This window comes from Piliocolobus tephrosceles, chromosome 10 (assembly GCF_002776525.5).
Source record: "Piliocolobus tephrosceles isolate RC106 chromosome 10, ASM277652v3, whole genome shotgun sequence".
Lineage (NCBI taxonomy): Eukaryota > Metazoa > Chordata > Mammalia > Primates > Cercopithecidae > Piliocolobus > Piliocolobus tephrosceles.
In genome coordinates, this window is record NC_045443.1 from 48129086 (window position 1) to 48147910 (window position 18825).

Consider the following 18825-nt stretch of genomic DNA (forward strand, 5'->3'; position numbering starts at 1 on the left):
GACCAGCCATTGGAAGGCTCACAGTTAACCCTATTTGTAGATGGCAGTTCTTTTATAAATTCTCTAGGAAACAGACAGGCAGGATACGCGGTAGTTACATCTTCTGCGGTCCTAGAAGCTAAGCCTTTACCACAAGGAACAACATCACAGCAGGCAGAACTTATCGCACTAACTAGGGCTCTCCTCCTATCCAGAGGAAAAACGGTAAACATATACACAGACTCCAAGTATGCCTTCTTGATTGCACACACCCACTCTGTCATCTGGAAAGAGAGAGGGTTCCTAACCACCAGTGGTACCCCTATAGTCCACAAAAAACAGATACTCAAACTGCTAGACGCTTTATCAGTGCCTTCCAGAGCAGCCATCATACACTGTAAAGGTCATCAGACTCCATCTAACTCGGTGGCGGCTGGCAATAACTTTGCCGACACCACTGCCAAGTTGGCAGCCGGATTCTCCACTCCCACGCTTCCCTCTATTTGTTTTCTCTCTCCTCAATATACCCCTACTTATACCCAAGAGGAAAAGACCAAACTATTACAAGATTCAACAGCCAAACTAGCCGCAGACAATTGGATTTACCTCAATAATAAATTAGTTATTCCTGAAACTCAACTCCACACCATTCTAAAAGACATACATAATTCCCTACACATAGGACCCAAAGCTTTATATAACCTTCTAAGCCCCCTCATTCACTGCCCCACACTCATGAAACACCTAATTATAATCAACCGACAGTGTTCCACATGCCTCAAGCCAAACCCTCAAGGCGCATTGTGCAACCCCCATCCGAGCCATCAACTCAGAGGGCACCAACCAGGCAAAGATTGGCAGATTGACTTTACCCGCATGCCAAGGCATAAAAAATTCAAATATCTCTTAACCCTCGTTGATACTTTTTCAGGATGGATAGAAGCCTATCCTGCTACAGGAGAAACCGCCAATATAGTTGCCTCCATGCTCACTGAACACATTATTCCTAGGTTTGGCCTCCCGCTCACTCTTCAGTCCGACAACGGCCCAGCATTCATCTCCAAGGTAGTCCAACAGGTGGCAGCCCTCCTACACATCACCTGGAAACTCCACATCCCTTATAGACTTCAGTCTTCTGGTAAAGTAGAGAAGGCCAACGGGCTCATTAAGCAGCAACTCACCAAACTCTCCCTCGAGACTCGACAATTGTGGGTAACTCTCCTTCCCCTGGCCCTAACCCGGCTGCGAGCAGCCCCACGGAGTCCAACAGGCCTCAGTCTGTTTGAATTAGTTTACGGCCGGCCCCTCACCCTCCAGCAGTTACCCACCCTTTCTTCCCCGCTGGCAACTTATCTCCCATACCTCACCCTCTTAAGACAACTCCTGAGACAACATGCAAAACTAGCACACCCCTCTCCAACAGACACCTATAGCCCACATCTCTCTCTCAGCCCAGGAGACCAAGTATACTTAAAAGATATCCAAGCCAAAGATCTTCAGCCTAGGTGGAAAGGCCCCTATACTGTCCTCCTATCCACATACACAGCAGCCAAACTTCTAGGACACACGCACTGGGTCCATATATCACAATTAAAAAAGGCCCCCACAGAAGACAATCAGTGGACATCTACTAGACTTACCCCTACCCGTCTCAAATTCACCAAACTCTCCCAACCACCACACGTTCCCTGACCCCTTGCGCTTATCCCAATTTCTCGCCATACTCTATATAAACATAACAGAATTCCAATATCTTACCCCAGATCCCTACTTGCCTCCAGATAATAGCCCATCACAGTGGTTCTCCCGCTTACCTTTATAGAACATCTTCAGTGACAAGGTGTACCCTGTGATTACACTGAAGATGAAGCACTATTTCATACTTATATTACTATCTTTTTCTTGCATTTCAATCTCTATTACTAACCCAACTTTCATATGGAGATTCTCTATATTTGAAACTTGGTCACACAAAAATAAACAGCACTCACAGCTACAGGGCACTGCTGACTGCCCCCCTTCAGGCTGCCAACCCCATCTTACTATAAATTTCACCCTATCGTGTTGCAGTGCAGCCGGAGCTAAGGCTCTCTGCTTCCTGCATGATCAGACACATTACAATTGTAAGACTTACTGGAAACAAAAGAACCTAGGATGCCCTTACATTTATTGCAAGATCCATTATGCAACCTTGAGACAGACGAAACCCACTGCTCTCTTCACCGTTGCGAATCAACGAACCCCCCTTCAATACCAATTAAATATCAAAGACCCATGGGACCCCCGATGGGCAGACGGAGTCAAAGGTGGACTCTACACAGGCTACACAATCCTTAGTTCATATCCCATGGCTACTCTCTTGATAAAAAGAACACTTGTCCAGCAAAAATCCCTTCCTCAAAACATACAAGCCCTACAGAATTTAACCTTAGCCATACAAGCACAAGAACAGGCCTTACAAGATCAATTACACTCCTCCAATAAGGACCCCTTCTCATGGTTAAAACTAGTCCGTCAAGGGTTAAACCTAACACGGGCAGCCAACCTAACAAATCTCTCCCACTGTTTCCGCTGTGCGGCCCTTGAAAGAGCCCCTTTAGTGGCAGTCCCCTTACCTACTGCTTTCAAGGCTACAACTAACTCCATAGGCACCTCCCAAAAACCGTTTTTACTCCAAGTCCCACTATACCAAAGCCCAGAAAGTTCAATCCTTCCTTTCTGCTACTCTACCCCAAACACCTCCTGGTCTAACTATACCCAGCCACCCACTAAGACCCAGACGGCTCCCATCGGAGGTTATTTCTGGTGCAACAAAACCCTCTTCAAGGTCCTTGATCACACATCCATTGGTCAATCCCTTTGTGTCCCAGTGTCCCTAGTACCTAGTTTAACCTTATATAGCAAAGCAGAAGTAGCTGAACTCGTCATACAATTTAACCCTCCTCCTAATGATCTCCAAAAACGGGCTGTCTTCCTTCCCCTAGTCATTGGAGTCTCCCTGGCCGCCTCCTTAGTGGCGTCAGGGCTTGGAACTGGGGCACTTGCCCACTCGGTACAGTCTACCCAATCTCTAGCAGCTCAAATCTGAGAGGCCATAGAGGCTTCAGCTGAAAGCCTGGCCTCTCTGCAGCGTCAAATTACCTCAGTTGCCCAGGTAGCAGCACAAAATAGGCGAGCATTAGATTTACTTACTGCCGAAAAAGGAGAAACATGTCTCTTCTTAGGAGAAGAATGCTGCTATTACATAAACGAGTCAGGCCTAGTAGACACTAACATCCAAACCCTAAACAGGATTAAAGCAGAACTAAAAACCTACAATACCCCCTTCACCCCCGGACCACCAGTATGGCTGCTGCCCGTAATACAGCAGATGCTCCTGTTCCTAATTCCCATACTAATCCTGTTTTGTCTTATGTCTTGCTCCTATTTTAATCAAATTTCTCCGAGCCAAAGTTCAAGAGGTCACGCCCATCACCTTCAACCAGATGCTTCTTCATCCGTACGTCCGAATACCAACCATAGACCCCAACCTCAACGACGTCCCTTAACAGCAGGAAGTAGCCAGACAGACCACAGCGCCCCTTATCACTATTATCAATAAAAGGTTGGACTGTTTGGACAAACGGAGGCAAGATGGCGCAGTTCCGGGTTCTTCACCGTTAACTTTCCCATGCCCGGGAAAGACACGGGTCCACTGCACAGGCGCAACCCGACCTCTGACGGAGAAAAACCGGAACCCGCCTAGCCACACCTACCGCCCCACCCCCAACCCGCCTGTGTCCCGTCCACTGCCCTCCCACTTCCGGGCCCAGGACATAAAAGCCTCTGCAGGCATGCCGCCGAACTTCCTCGGCCCCTCCTCATGCGCGGGACCCAGGAACCTCGCCTGAGAACACCTGAGCGAACTTCCTCGGCCCCTCCTTGTGCGCGGGACCCAGGAACCTCGCCCGAGAATGCCTGAGCGAACTTCCTTGGCCCCTCATGCACAGGACCAAGGAACCTCATCCGAGAACGCCAGAGCGACTGTCAGCCTCCACCGCTGGAGACCGGTGAACCTCGCTCCCTCCTTCACATTGGCTTATAAATAAAGGTTTTTTTTGCCTTGCCTACTTGCCTTTTCTCTGGCATTTGCTCTGGGGGTCGCATTAAAGCAAATCACTTAGAACACTGGATTTTCACTGGGATGACTGCTTGCAACAAAGAAAGTAAAAGACAAAATGAAACACTGGCTTTGGCATCAAAGTGATGTCGTCAAGTCCTGATTGTGTCATTGGTTGACTCTGTGACCTTGAGCAAGTTATCTGTTTTTTCATCTGTAAATGGGGGTATCTACCTAAAAGGTTATGCTGAGGAGTAAATGAAGCAATGCACTTGGCACTTAATATAGGTTGACTTCACTCAACAGATATTTATTGAGTGTCTACTGTGTGCTCCGCTCTTAGTGCCTGGCTTAGAGCCCCGAATAACTAGACATATCCCTGCCTGCATGGAGCATACAATGATGAAAAATGTTTTCTACAGATGAGGAAGAAGCTCAGGGTGCCCAGAGAATGTAATCTGACCTACCCAGGGGGAGAAGCTCTGAGGCTTTCTTGAGGAAGTAACATCTGAGCTGAATTTCAAAGAACGAAAAAAGAATATTTCAGCCAACTAGAATAGCTCATGCCACAGCCAAGCGAAAGGAGGAAACACACTATATCCAAGGAACTGAAAGAAAGCAGGCAGGGCGGGGCACCAGAGCCTCAAGGGCAGATTCTAGGATGGTTACTATTTCCATCAATTTCTTCCTAAATCTTGTTAAGACCCTAGGACAATGAGCCAAATGCTTATTTTAATGCCTGACCAAAAAAAAAAAAAAGATACATTAGAATGTCTTATATTTTTATTCTGAAACATTTTTTGTTCCCAAGTGTTCTAATATTTAAAATTGTTTCCTCTGAATTTCTACATATTTCAAACTTGAATAGAAAGTAAAGCAAACATTGGCCAGGCGCGGTGACTCACGCCTGTAATCCCAGCACTTTGGGAGGCCGAGACAGGCGGATCACGAGGTCAGGAGATCGAGACCATCCTGGCTAACACGGTGAAACCCCCGTCTCTACTAAAAATACGAAAAAAAAATTAGCCGGGTGTGGTGGCGGGTGCCTGTAGTCCCAGCTACACGGGAAGCTGAGGCAGGAGAATGGCGTGAACCTGGGGGGCGGAGCTTGCAGTGAGCTGAGATCTGGCCACTGCACTCCAGCCTGGGTGACAGAGCAAGACTCCGTCTCAAAAAAAAAGAAAAAAAGAAAGTAAAGCAAACATTGCATAATAGTTCCTTTTGTGCTCTTGATTGTACCATAAGCCTTCTCCTTTGGTCTTGCTTTAGAAAACACAGAACTTAACATAACTGAAGTTCTTGTTTATCTGTTAAAGTAATTAAGAGTCTGATGAATCACAGCAAACCAGTATCAACGAAAGCAAACAAGCAAACTGTTCAGTATCACTTTAACTCTCTCCATATTTAAAACCAAGAGCATTAGGCTACATTAAAAAATAAGAATTCCCTGTTGAACTATGGAGCCACTGGTTAATCCCAGTGCCAGAGAAATGGAGCAGAGGTCACGTGAACCAAGGGGAAGGAAATAATGAACCAGGCAATGTGCAAGGTATTATTTTGTTTCAGAAACTATCTTGGGAACCTGCAGATAACTACATGGAAACATATGTATGAACTAGGAAAATTGCCATTCAGAATTTACCTTTGTTTTGTTGTTTTTTGAGACAGGGTCTCCCTCTGTGGGCCAGAGTGTAATGAGGTGGTGTGATCATGGTTCACTGCAGCTTTAACCTCCCAGGCCCAAGTGATCCTCCTGCCTCAGCCTCCTAAGTAGCTGGGACCACAAGCACACACCACCACACCCGGTTAATTTTTTTATTTTTAGTAGAGATAGGGTCTCACCGTGTTGCCCAGGCTGGTTTCAAACACCTAGGCTTAAGTGATCCTCCTTCCTCAGCCTCCCAAAGTTCTGGGATTACAGGCATTAGCCACCACATCCAGCCCCAGAATTTATCATTCTTGAAAGTAAAAAGCTTGATAGTCTTACTTGAGGCTACATGTTTCTCAATCTTTAAAAATGTATCTGACACTGCCTGGCACAGTGGTTCGTGCCTGTAATCCCTGCACTTTGGGAGGCTGAGGCTGGCAGATCACCTGAGGTCAGGAGTTCAAGACCAGCCCGGCCAACATGTGGAAAACTTGTCTCTACTAAAAATACAAAAAGTTAGCTAGGCATGGTGGTGGGCACCTGTAATCCCAGCTACTCGGGAAGCTGAGGCAGGAGAATTGCTTGAACCTGGGAGGTGGAGGTTGCGATGAGCCTAGATCACACCATTGCACTCCAGCCTGGGCAACAAGAGCAAAACTCCGTCTCAAAAAAAAAAAAAAAAAAAAAAATGTATCTGACACTGATGTCAATCTTCTCTTTGGAATAATCCTTTTATTCCATGTCCCAAATATCTAATAATTTCCATTTCTTAAGTATCTTCTTTATGCAAGGCACTATTTATTTATAGAGACAGGATCTTGCTATATCGCCCAGGCTGGTCTCAAACTCCTGGGCTTAAGCAATTCTCCTGTCTCAGCCTCTCAAAGTGCTGTGATTACAGGCGTGAGCTATAACACCCAGCTGGCACTAACTTTTTAAACAATTATTTCACATAGTACTTACAACTCTACAAGACAGGGATAATTATCCCCATTTGACAAATGAGAAAAGAGATTTTCAGAGGTTATATTTCTTGTCCAAGGCCATGCAGTGAGTGGCCACATCAGTGTTCCCATGCAGTTTGCCCGACTCAGAAGCCCAGGCCTCCCCACCACACTGTATTGCTTCCCAAGATCGTCTTCTGAGTCCAAGACCTCCATATTTGTCTCTTCCCTCCTCCACCATTTCACTGTGATGGTCTCCTGAGACTCATCTGTTCTGTATTATTCTATGTTCAATCCCTTGACCCTTTCTTCCACTCTTAGATCATGAAAAACCACCTGTGTGAAGATTCCTAAACCTCAGACTTTTGCCAATCCTTTGATATTTAGACTTTAACACAGCAAAACCAGAATACACTGTCTCCTTCCCTAAATAAACAACACTTTCTAACTTCTCTACTACCTATGATTATTTCTGTATTATTTAAGGATCAGATAAAGTGATGCCCCTTCTACAAAGCGTTCTCTGGCTATTTCAAGAAACTTCCTCTTTGAGAAATCTCTTTATCACTAACACCCAGGGGTGTGATTTCACATCACCCATCTCTTCTTTGTTTCTTTTACATGTCAGACACATCGCTTATTATACAGCAGGTACCCAAAAAGTATTTACTGATTAAATCATCGTAAGTACTGCCTGTTCTTCTGACAAGGATTTTTTTTTTTGGTGCTGCTTTGCTAGTCGGAGACCTCCATGGCTAGTGATGCCCCTGCCCAGGGCCTTACTCTGCCCTGGGCTTGCTGCAGGAGATACCTGACCCCCTGAGCACAGCAGGGCTGCACTTGTCTTGTCTTCTGGCCCAGGTCCTGCAACTTTCTGTGGGATCTGTACTTAGCCCACAGCTGGGCCAGGCATGCCATGACCTGCCTCCAGCTTGGGCACTGGCATCTGCACGAGGGGAATGTGGTGACATCAGAAAAACTTGGAGGCACCATTGACCCTGAGGTCTTGAAGTGGTGTTACAGCATGTCACAGCCCTGGCTTGGGGAGCCCTTAGGTCTGGACTCCCAGAAGGGCCACAGCTTTTCTCTCCTTCTCATCACCTGCAATGTGACGAGCAGGAAGGGTGGCAGAAGGGTGGTGTGTGCTTCAGTCTATTTGTGTTACAGCTCTTTCAGTCCCACCATTCGGTGGGTCCCAAGTTCTTGTCCTGCGTCCAGGAAGAATGAGGTACATGGACAGCTGGAGGGTGAAGAAGGCAGAAGGGAGCTTCACTGAGCCACAGAACAGCTCTCAGGAGACCCGAAGTGGGTAGCTCCTTTCCACAGGCAGGACATCCCATCAAGTGTGCAGCCCTCAGCACAGAGGAGACCCAGAGTAGGTAGCTGCTATCTGCAGGCAGCTTGTCTCACTGAGTGTGGGAGTCTGGCTGAGTCTGGAGTTTTCATGTGCTCAGAATGAAGGAAGTGCATGCTGATGGGTCCATGGGCAGCCATGCATGGGCCTGGTAAAAGCATTATCTGATTGGCCAAACGGTCATCAATGAAGTTCTCACTCTGAGTTGCAGACTCTACCTGGAACTGGCAGCCTGGCTCCCAGCCTTCTGGCTGTCCCTGGCTTGAAGATGGGGTTTCACTGGGTACCCACCCCTTCCAGCCTAGGAAACTGGTCTGCCTTCCTCTGCCATCAATATGCCCTCCACAACGCCCAGGCTGTCTGTGCCAAGGGGTGCCTGCAGGACCCTTCCAAGCTTCCTTCAGCACCCCCATCCCCCTCCCAAACTCCTCAGTGTCCAAAGTCTGGAAGGGGCCCAGGTGGCAGAGGGCTGGCAGGAGGCTGGCGTGTCAGTGCCGCCCTGAGTGCATGCATCCCCTGCTGGGTTATGACAGTGCTGGGGCTCAGCTACAACTTTGTTCCACACCAGAGCGAGTACTGGGAGTGGGTAGAGGCCAGGGAGCAGGCACTTCCAAGCCTGTGGGGGCAAGGGGCTTCCTAGACCGCCAAGAGAACAGGGATGCCCAGGTCCAGAGCTGTGGCTGGCCGGCTGCAGCTGTTCCCAGAAGCACAGGGCTCCTGCCCCACCAATTCAGCAGGGCACAGGGCTCTTGCCTGTTCCCAGCCCCTGTGGGCTCTGCAGAGTGTGCAGCCCTGGCCATGCCTCCCCTACTGTAGCTGGCATCCTTGTAGCAGCCGCTCCAGATGGCCCGCTACAACCATCACTTCTACATACCTCTCATTTGTCCCTTCCACTCCATTTCCACAGCTATCACCATCACCTTAGTTTGAGAACTAGTGCCTGGATAACTATTTGTGTAAGTTGACCAGGGATGGCTGGAATGACAAACCAGTTGTGTGAGAACTTGCCAGTTATTGCCTAGTTACTCAAAGGATATGACAGGAAAGTAGGGAAGACACTAAGTCTAGACAAAATAGTAGAAAAACACTCCTTTTGCAACTGACTCAGTCTTCCTTGCCCTTCTTTGTCCAATTCACCCCACTAACATAGCATGGCAGAAAGAGAAGCTTAGCAAGCAATTTTCCTGGGGTACAAAGAAGTGGTTTCCTGGATAAGCACCAATATCTGATCTAAAGCCTAGTGTCTAATGCCTAACAATGCTACACATTGGTCTCCACACCTCCACACCTTCACTCCTCCTGTCTTCGTACTCACCATTTCCAGAATAAGGACAATCTTTCTTCAGTAACAGTTTATTTTTATTTATTTATTTTGAGACGGAGTCTCACTCTGTCACCCAGAGTGGAGTGCAGTGGTGCGATCTTGGCTTACTGCAACCTCCGCCTCCCAAGTTGAAGCAAATCTCCTGCCTCAGCCTCTTGGGTATCTGAGATTACAGGCACCTGCCACCACACCCAGCTAATTTTTGTGTTTTTGGTAAAGATGGGGTTTTGCCACATTGGCCAGGCTGGTCTCCAAAACCTGACCTCAAGTGATCCGCCCACCTCAGCCTCCCGAAGTGCTGGGATTAGAGGCATGAACCACTACGCCTGGCCTTAAATAACAGTTTAATTTGGCTATTCCCACAACTCAAAATTATGAAAGTACCTACTAATGATAAAATCGAATAAGCTGCTCATCTCTGTATTTAGGGCTGTCAGAGCTGTCTCGACACTTTTGCCAGCTTTGTGGTACAGTGGAAAACCATGGGGTTTGAAGTCAGAACATTTGAATCCAGATCTCATCATTGCATCTCACTAATATCATTATTCACTTAGTAAAAGAGGACACCACCTCCTACATCTCCCAGGATTCTTATGAGGATGAAATGAGATAAACACAAAAGGTGCTTTATAAACCATAAAAATGCCAGTGTTGAGCACTGGAACTTCTCCACACGGTCTCTCACTCTGGTCAAGGCCTGCTTCCTTAAGCATTTGCAAGAGGAGCAGAATGATATTTATTTTTCTATCAGAAAAGATATTTTACTTCTATGAATGTAGCCTTGAAATTCCAATCATCTGGATTTTTTTTTTTTTTTTAGGCTAGTCAAGTGAAGCAGTGGGAGTGGAGAAGGAACAAAAATCTGTAACTGGCTGTGATCAGTTCACTGTAAACACCACTGCACTCAAACCAACCCATCTGGATTATTATACATTATAATGTTTTCTGAAGATTTGGTATATTTTAAAGACTTCTGTCATAAAAAAAAATAGTTGGCAAAATTCTATTTTTGCACCTAACAAAAAGTTCAGCACCCTCATGAGAAGCACTTGCTTCAATTGCTACAGATAAGTTCCAGACAGACTGCTTGTGGATATAAACATGGTTTTCTAAATCTCTCTAATCTTGGCTCCCATCTTATCTGTCAAGCCAAACAGGTAGTATTAGAACTATAAAAGAAGCACCATCTGATTCATTTTATCTTGCCTATCAGGTTATGGGAACAGATTACTAAATCTAATCCCAGAGGAAGAGCTTCTTTGATCTTATTGTCCACTGAAGTTTAGAAATAAATCTAAAATCCTTACTAAAAAAACAAAGGCTTGGCCAGGTTTAATGGCGCACATCTGAAAACCCAGCAGTATGGGACGCCAAGGTGAGAAGATCACACGAGCCCAGGAGATTAAGACCCAACTGAGAACACAGTGAGACCTCATCTCTACAAAAAAATTGTTTTCAAAACTTAGCCGGGTCTAGTGGCACATGTCTGTAGTCTCGCTACTCAGGAGGCTGAGGTGGGAGGCTTGCTTGAGCCCAGGAGGTCGAGGCTGCAGTGAGCTGTGATTACGCCACTGCACTCCAGCCTGGGGGGCAAAGTGAGATCCCATCTCAAAAAAAAGAAAAAGGCTACAATATTAAAATAAACAGATGTACATCTATATCTATAAATATAAATGATGTTATTTACCAAGTAGCTTGCCAATGCATACAATCCCATCTGCCCCAATTTTTCTTTTCTTCCTTTTTTTTTTTTTGGAGATGGAGTCTAACTCTGTCACCCAAGCTGGAGTGCAGTGGTATGATCACAGCTCACTGCAGCCTCAACCTCCCAGGCTCAAGTGATCCTCCCACCTCAGCCTCCCAAGTAGCTGGGACCACAAGTAGCTGTGCCACCATGCCTGGCTAATTTATTTATATTTATTTACAAAAAACAGAGATGACGTCTCACTGTATTGCCCCAACGGGCCTTGAACTCCTGGCCCTCAAGCAATCCTCCCACTTCAGCTTCCCAAAGTGCTGAGCCACCATGCACAGCTGAATTTTTTCATTTTTTTGTAGAGATGGGGTCTCCTTATATTACCCAGGCTGGTCTCAAACTCCTGGGCTCAAGTGATTCCCCCGCCTCGATCTCCCAAAGTGCTGAGATTATAACCATGAGCCACTGCACTTAACCTGCCCCAACTTTTTAAACGGGAGGAAACATTGGAGAAAGTGAACTATTAATACATTGTTAACCTGTCAGTCCACATTTTTGCCATTGTGCTTTTATTTTTTTCCTTTCATATTCTGGGCTCCTGAGTAAAATTCTATAAACATTGACCTTATGTTCACACAACATTTGGATGGCAGGTATGCCTAAAAATGTGAGAATTAGGTAAAAATGGTGCCTTCTAATGCCAATGCTTAACTCTTATGCGTGGAGGGGTGGTGTGGTCATCGACAACCTTGAGAATCTGATGAAAGGTGTAGGTCCTCTCCCTAGAAAAACACTCCTACAAATGAACAAACCATTTCAGGAAGAAACAGATAAAACAAACGCTTGTCGAAGCATCTTGTTATCACTTCCAAAGCACCACATACGAAATTTTAAACTCAAAAGTTCCATTCTCTAAACCTAGTCTCCTAGCCTTGTACACCTCCCACTAAACCTGATCCTCAACTTAGAGACTTCCAGTGCCTCCACTGTACCTGGTCTGTCTCTGGCTATCAACTCGCACTGATTCCCTTCTCCCACTAGGCTGAACTACAGAGCAAATCAATTCATTATCACTCTCCTATTCATGCTCCCTTTTCTTTTTTGAGACATAGTCTCACTCTGTCACTCAGACTGGAGAGCAGAGGTGCAATCTCGGTTCACTGCAACTACCACCCTCCAGGCTCAAGTGATCCTCCCACCTCAGCCTCCTGGAAACACAGATAGCGTGCACCACGCCAGGCTAACTTTTTTGTATTTTTGGTAGAGATGGGTTTCGCCACGTTGCCCAGGCTGGTCTGGAACTCCTGAGCTCAAGCAATCCGCCCACCTCAGCCTCCCAAAGTCCTGGGATTACAGGCGTGAGCCACCACGCCCAGCCCATGCTCCTTTGTTCTATTGCCATACAAATCAGCCAATTTCTGAGCGAGCGGGGCCTTTTACCCCAAATCTGCTTCTTGTTCTATATTTTTTAATTTAGTGAGTGGCAAAACCTTTTGTTACTGGAACTCAAACCAGAAACCAGGACACCATCCTAGCTCTCTCCCTCTCACTTACTGCCCACAACCAGTCAGATGTGGTCTCTTCCTTTCTTCCTCCATTGCTTCTGCACACATCGCTCTTTACTTGGCTTAACTGGCCTCCAGTCTGACCTCTTCCAATCTACTTTTTATGCTGCTACCAGAACCTAAATAAAAAATCACTTCCTGCTTGAAATCCTTTCATGGCTTCTCACAGCTTTCAGATTAATTTTCAAAATATTTAGTTTAAAATGCAAGGCTCAGCTGGGTGTAGTGGCTCATGCCTGTAATCCCACCTTGGGAGGCCAAGGCAGGAGGATTGCTTGAGTTCGGGAGTTAGAGGCCAGCCTGGGCAACATGATGAGACCTCATCTCTACCAATAAAAAATTAGCTGGGCATGGTGGTGCACACCTGTGGTCCTAGCTGCTCAGGAGGCTGAGGTGGGTGGATCAATTGAGCCCAGAAGGTTGAGGCTGCAGTGAGCCCTGATGGTGCTACAGCACTCCATCCTAGACAGAGCCAAATGCAATGTCCTTCTTTCTTTTTTTTTTTTGAGATGGAGTTTCATTCTTGTTGCCCAGGCTGGAGTACAATGGCATGATCTTGGCTCACTGCAACCTCCACCTCCCAGGTTCAAGTGATTCTCCTGCCTCAGCCTCCCAAGTAGCTGGGATTACAGGCACCCACCAGCACACCCAGCTAATTTTTGTATTTTCAGTAGAGACGGGGTTTCACCATGTTGGCCAGGCTGGTCTCGAACTCCTGACCTCAGGTGATCACCCACCTTGCCTCCCAAAGTGCTGGGATTACAGACATGAGCCACCGTGCCCGATCAAAATGCAGTTTCAAATACAAAATCAAATAAAATGCAAGTATCTTATGATCTGGCCCTGTTGGTCCTCAAGCTCTATCCTCCACATGCCTCCCTCATGCCTGGTTCTATACATAATACCATTTGTGCTGTTTGCCTCTGTGCAGTTCCACAACAGTTATGCCCTCTGCCTGGAGTACCCATATCCTCCCTTCATCTGAAATTTACTAGTTCTCAAAAACATCCACGGTCTTCTCCAAAAATGCCTTTCTTAATTCTGCAGTTTATTAAGTGCTCTAGATATACTCCTGTAGGCCCATGCCTCTATCCTCTCACCCTTCCAGGGGGCTCTAATGTTGGTTTACTCATTTGTCTCTAACTCTAAGTGTCTTGATGGCAACATACTTGTTTTATATATCGTATCTGCAGCACTCAATTAATCTTTGTTAAATGTACAAATAATCCCAGGCATCTTGTAATTTACCTTCAACTGCCACAAAAGCCAAACCTTGACCCTCTCAAGTCACCCTACTCACGTCCATACTCCTCCCTCTCAACAGATGACTTCACATCTCATTTCATAGAACAAAAAAATGAACCACTGAGACTGGAAATGTAAGAACCTCACAGATCCCCTCTCCTGACCTAAGGATGAGGTCTCCTCCCAGGCTCTGCAACAATACCCCTGCGCTCTTGATTCCTGTCTCCTAGGCCTGTCTTTTGCTGAGTCATACTCATTTTGTATCTTCACTGTTCCCCTCTCCAGGAATTCCTTCCCCTGTGCTCAAATATCCTAAAATCCACACCTTCCTCCAGTAAAATCAAAACAAAACAATACACCAGGCCAGGCACGGTGGTTCACTCACATCTGTAATCAATCCCAGCACTTTGGGAAGCCAAGGAGGGCAAGTCACTTGAGGTTGGGAGTTCAAGACCAGCCTGGGCAACAAGGCAAAATCACATCTCTACAAAAAATACAAAAATTTGCAGGGCGTGGTGGCGTGTGCCTGTAATCCCAGCTACTTGGGAAGCTGAGATGGGAGGATTGCTTGAGCCTGGGAGGTTGAGGCTGCAATAAGCCATGATCACACCACTGAGCTCCAGCCTGGAAGACAGTAATCCCCTGTAAAAAAAAGGGGGGGGGGGGGGGGGGAAACACCCAAAAAACAAAGTAACACACCACAAAAAACTTAGTTTTACCTTCTCCTCAAGTTACTGCCTTCTTATCCTCTCTTCACTGTCAAATCTTTAAAAATGTTAAATCCGGCTGGGTGCAGTGGCTCATGCCGGTAATCCCAGCACTTTGGGAAGCCAAGGCAGGTGGATCACCTGAGGTCTGGAGTTTGAGACCAGCCTGGCCAACATGGTGAAATCCCATCTCTACTGAAAATACAAAAATTAGCCAGGCATGGTGGCGTGCACCTGCAGTCCCAGCCTACTCAGGAGGCTGAGGCAGGAGAATCCCTTGAACCCAGGAGGCGGAGGTTGCAATGAGTCGAGATTGCACCACTGCACTTCAGCCTGGGTGACAGAGCAAGACTCTGTCTCAAAATAAATAAATAAATAAATAATAAAAACAAAGGCTTCATCCTATGTCTGATCTGTGTAATATCTGATTCTCGTGTTCCTTCTTAAGATGTTCTTCTATTCCCGCAGCTTCTGGACACCATTCTGTCATGGGTCTTTCACCCCTCTACAGCTGCTCCACTTCTACTTCCCCAGTATTCCTTCCCTAGTCCTGGTTATTCCTGCAGACTTCTTTTTGTGGGAGTTCATTGGATCTGTGACTCATCCACCCTTTCCTATCCTGTGGGACAGACTGACTACACAGAAAAATGTTGGGCACCTGTCACTTGTATTAGTTTCCTATTGCTGCTCTAATGCATTACCACAACCTAAGTGTCTTAAAACAACACAAACTTTTCATGTTACCACTCTGAAAGACAGAAGTCCAAAACGGGTCTCACTAGGCTACAATCAAGGTGTCAGCAGGTCTGTGTTTCTTCTGGAGGCTCTGGGGGAGAATCTATTTCCTTTTCCAGTTTGTAGAGGCCACCTTCACTCCTTGGCACATGGTTCCTTCCTTCATTTTCAAAGTCAGCAGTGTAACATCTTCAAATCTCTCAACCTGACTTGATTCTCCTACCTTCCACCTTCTTGTAAAATCCGTTGTAATTACATTGGCCCCACCCAGATAGTTCAGGACAATCTCTCAACTCAAGGTCAGTTGATTTTTAGCAACCTTAATTCCATCTGCAACCTTAATTTCACTTTGCCATGTAATATAACACACCCCCAGGTTCTGGAAATTAGGATGTGGACATTTCTGGGAGTGGTGAAGAGGCGATATTATTCTGCCTGCCACATCAGCTAAACCAGCAAATATATAAAAGATAATGGGACCTTCAGTGAGGCATCACACTGGTCTAAAATAGACAAGATGAGCTTAGCATGGTGGGGGGTGCCTGTAATCTCAGCTCCTTGGGAGGCTGAGGCAGAAGAATCACACGAGCCTGAGAGGCGGAGGCTGCAGTGAGCCGAGACCACGCCACTGCATTCCAGCCTGGGCAACAGAGTGAGACTTTCTCTCAAATAAATATGAAAGACAAGATGAGAACAGTGTGAAATGGCAGAATAGTTGCAGGAAGAACTGAATGAGGAATACAAGGGAACAAAATACTGCCCTTACACTCTAGGTTTCAAAAAGAAAATTAGGCTGCATTTTACATTTGTCAAATGCTCACATTTGTCTCTGACACATCTCCCCGTGTTAAAATTAAAATTTCTATTTCTGGAACCTTCCCTACATGATCACTTGACTCAGAATCCTTTGATGACTCTAAGCATATCTTCTAATCCTCCCCCAATCTCTTTACAACTTTAAAATTATGAAACCTAGCAAGTAAGTTTTTGAATATGCAAAATGACCATTATACATATGAAAATATGTTCAATTTCAGTCATAATACAAGAAATGCTCATCAAAACTGCTGTAAGGTACCATTTCTCACACATCAGATTGGTGAAAACTTCTAGTCTGACAACACGTTCCGCTGGGCAGGCTGTGGAGAAAGAGACACTTCCATAGACTGCTGGTGGGAATGTCAATACATGAAACCCTTGTAGGGAAATCTGGCAATGTCTAACAAAACTAAACTCTAATTTTCCTTTGACCCAGCAATTCCACTGCTGGGAATTTACCTTTAATAATATGAAAACACAGCCGGGTGTGGTGACTCATGCCTGTAATCCCAGCACTTTGGGAGGCTGAGGCAGGTGGATCATGAGGTCAAGAGATTCAGACCATCCTGACCAACATGGTGAAACCCTGTCTCTACTAAAAATACAAAAATTAGCTGGGCATGGTGGCATGTGCCTGTAGTTTCAGTTACTTGGGAGGCTGAGGCAGGAGAATCCCTTGAACCCAGGAGATGGAGATTGCAGTGAGCTGAGATCGCGCCACTGCCCTCCAGCCTGGCGACAGAGTGAGACTCTGTCTCAAAAAAAGAAGAAGAAGAGATGAAAACACATATGCACAAGGTTATTCCTTGGGACACTGTTTGCTGTAATGTCTCCAGCCTACATGCTCACTCACATCTAGGAGAGTACTTAAACTATGCTACACCCACACAGTGGAGGACTACGCAGCTATAAAACACAATGAGGAAAAGATCCCTAGGATGTGAAGTCCTCCACTCTCTGCTTGTAGATTTCAGATGCTTTCTTCAGGATCCTTTCCATTTGACACTTCTCTTGCATCTTTCTAAGGCCATCTGTTCTTTTTGCTCATTGCCATGGCTTTCAGGAATTTTGCCTTGTCTTTGTCCTTTTCTTCTTCTGCTTGATCACGCTGAGCTCTGCAATGCCTTTCAGCTAAAGGGGGGTCCCTTCTGGGGACAGCTTATAGGCTGTCATGGCACCGCCCCCTCCGCCCCCACAGTTTGGTAGGTAGACTGCCCTGATTATTTAATGATCAAATTGCCCCAGATTTCGCTATTGGAAGCCCCTTTAAGCTGGCTCCTGTTGTCTATTGACATGTCCCATTATTCTTTGAATGACTTTTTTTTTTTTTTGAGATGGAGTCTCACTCTGTCGCCAGGCTGGAGTGCAGTGGAGTGACCTCGGCTCACTGCAACCTCCGCCTCCCGGGTTCAAGCTATTTTCCTGCCTCAGCCTCCTGAGTAGCTGGGATTACAGGCATGTGACACCCCACCTGGCTAATTTTTGTATTTTTAGTAGAGACAGGGTTTCACCATGTTGATCAGTCTGGTCTTGATCTCCTGGCCTCAAGTGACTGGCCCGTCTCGATCTCCCAAAGTGCTGGGATTAAGGCATGGGCAGTGAGACAACACAGCCTAGGTAGCAGAACACCACCTAAGGCAGGAATGGAACATATACCTTGTCCCTTTCTGAGCCCATTCCCCCAAAACCCCACTTACAGACACTTCTAATGTGTATTTCCAGGGCGGGTATTTCTCATCAATCACGGTTTTCTTTGTAAAGGAACCCAGACACAGTCTGCCTCATAACCCTCATCTCTGGGCTCCAAGCAGCCTCTTGTATTTACTCAGAGTTAGCACATCACCTGGAGCCTACTTGGCATTCCAGCCTTAAGCACACCTCAGGGGTGACAGGACCAAGGCAGAGCCCCAGTGCAAGCAGATATGGGTGCGGTCAAATGGGAGGGTCCAGACACCAGTGCTGATGGGCCAGGGCCTTCGAGGGCCTACTTGACCTGGATGAGAATCAAACGACATGTGCTACTGGGAGAAACTGTCTCTGCTGACATAGATACTGAATGAATAACAAAGGCAGAAGAGAAAAATCAAGTATGAAGTTTGAGGTTGGCCTATGTAAACTACAGAATAAAGCAAAAACCAGTTATTTTAAAATACAATAAAATATAAATAAATAATCACAGTGATGGATTATAAGCCACTGAATAAAATAGGAATACAAGAATCCAAACTGATAAATGATTACATAGAGAAGAAAGAAAAGCTATTCCTCATTAGAACGCCTACTAATAAATGGTTTTTTGTTTGTTTTCGAGATGGAGTTTCCCTCTGTCACCCAGACTGAGTGCAGTGGCGCAATCTTGGCTCACTGCAACCTCCACCTCCTGAGTTCAAGCGATTCTTCTGCCTCAGCCTCCCCAAGTAGCTGGGACTACAGGCACGCACCACCACACCCAGCTAATTTTTTTTTGTATTTTTAGTAGAGATGAGGTTTCACCATGCTAGCCAGGCTGGTCTTGAACTCTTGACTTCAGGTGATCCATCCACCTTGGCTTCCCAAAGTGGTGGGATTACAGGCATGAGCCACCATGTCCGGCCATAAGTGTGTTTTTTTTTTTAAAGTGATGTATTTAGGAAAAACACTATTTAGCAAACTAAAATTAATGGATTCAAGTAAGGATCATCAAGGGACACTGAAATTAATGGTTAAAAGT